Source organism: Schistocerca americana, chromosome 10, assembly GCF_021461395.2.
Source record: "Schistocerca americana isolate TAMUIC-IGC-003095 chromosome 10, iqSchAmer2.1, whole genome shotgun sequence".
Taxonomy (NCBI): Eukaryota; Metazoa; Arthropoda; class Insecta; order Orthoptera; family Acrididae; genus Schistocerca; species Schistocerca americana.
In genome coordinates this window covers 179025527-179027237 of record NC_060128.1, presented here as the reverse complement: position 1 = coordinate 179027237, position 1711 = coordinate 179025527, and the positions used below count along the sequence as shown (strand labels likewise).

The following is a 1711-nucleotide window of genomic DNA, read 5'->3' as shown; positions in this document are numbered from 1 at the left end:
CACACATCAAACCCTTGGCTTATATTTTTATCAAGGTGGCTGTATAATGTTTGCCCTAGTTGTTAAAATTCACTTATATAAAAGAGCATTGAATCAAAAAAAGTGCTGCAAAATTCGATTTACAGCAAATAGTGGTAAATTGACTTACCGAGTCCGCTCAGCAAAGTTGGTATGTAGTGTGGGAAACAATAAGCCAATCCTTGACACTGTCAGTGTAGAGTCTTGCTAGTTGTGAAACACGCAGTCAGAGGACCTTCACTTCTATCACTAAGTTTATATATTATTTAACTTTCACAAATATTGTTTATTTACATTCTAAAGCGATGACAAATACCACTTCCTTGCTTTCCGTTGCTGAGCGGCAACTGCTTTCTTCGACTTGTCCTTTGCAGACAGCCAACGCAGTCGGATAAATGTTCTCGTCCTAGCGTAAATCTTAATGATTTCTGGGTGAATAGTGGGGAATCGCTCGATAAGTATAGCGCACAGGTTCTTGATGACACCAGTTTCCCTGGACAAACTGTCGTGGCCATGGATCTGGGCAAAAATTAATTCAAATCTGCTAATTGTTTCGAGCCACGTTTCTGAAGGCACAAGTAAACCCCCACGAGAAAGCATGCCCAGCCATCCTCTCGATGTCTCCTCAGGCAGTGTCAGTAACTCTCCAGTGGGTGTGGCCAGTGATCTGTCATACTGTCTGCATCGATAAGCTACATATCCAGCAAGATATTTAACTCCTTCAGTGCTACGATCAGAAGCCAGTGACATTGGAGGCACATCGGATTCTCCTACTCCAGCATCTAAATCTTCTATCTCCTTCTCTCCTTCAACCATTGCCAACGCCTCAGACATATCAGGCAGGATATTGCCAAAAACAGTTGCAGTCACGAATCTTCCTTCTTCATCTAGCTCAACAGACGATGCATTTGAAAGTGGAATATCATGAGCGTTTGCTCCCAACAACAACAGTCTTATCCGGCTCTTTACCTCGATTGGCGATGGATGATCATAAAAACGTCCAAGGCCTCTTATAAGAGAAAAAAAGTTCTCCAAGCAGTCTTGATTTAATCTTGCTGTAAGAATATATTCAATATTATAAACAGCTGAGTCACTGAATAGACCCAAAAGTGACCGAACAGTTTTCAAAAATCCTTTCTGGAAGGGTAGGAGATGCTTTGAGTTGCCAACACGCATCTTCTCACAACACTTCGAAAATTTACGTAGGCACTGTTCTTGGGCTTGAAAATTGACACCAAATCCACAGGCTAGTGATTTATTACTTTCTTTTGTCCTTGAATTAAGTACATCGAAAGTCTCATCCACCATCTGTATGAAATCACTGGCGTGTCCACCGAGCAAGGTGGCGCAGTGGTTAGCGCACTGGACTCGCATTCGGGAGGACGACGGTTCAATCCCGTCTCCGGCCATCCTGATTTAGGTTTTCCGTGATTTCCCTAAATCGTTTCAGGCGAATGCCGAGATGGTTCCTTTGAAAGGGCACGGCCGATTTCCTTCCCAATCCTTCCCTAACCCGAGCTTGCGCTCCGTCTCTAATGACCTCGTTGTCAACGGGACGTTAAACACTAACCACCACCACCACCACTGGCGTGTCCTTCAGGCATCAAATACCGAATCGCCTGTGCAGTTGTATTCATCTCACCACTGTCCAGAACTAACAGTTTCTCGAACACAGTTTTTGCCACAGCCTTGT

The 1711-nt window shown here is 43.9% G+C and overlaps 1 non-coding gene across 1 annotated transcript; it reads left to right on the top strand.

Annotated features, from left to right (window-relative positions):
• Window positions 1-1354: 1354 nt before the first annotated feature.
• On the top strand, window positions 1355-1427 carry Trnaa-cgc. Its single transcript has one exon. It is a non-coding gene; the product is annotated as a tRNA-Ala (tRNA).
• The last annotated feature ends 284 nt before the right edge of the window (window positions 1428-1711 follow it).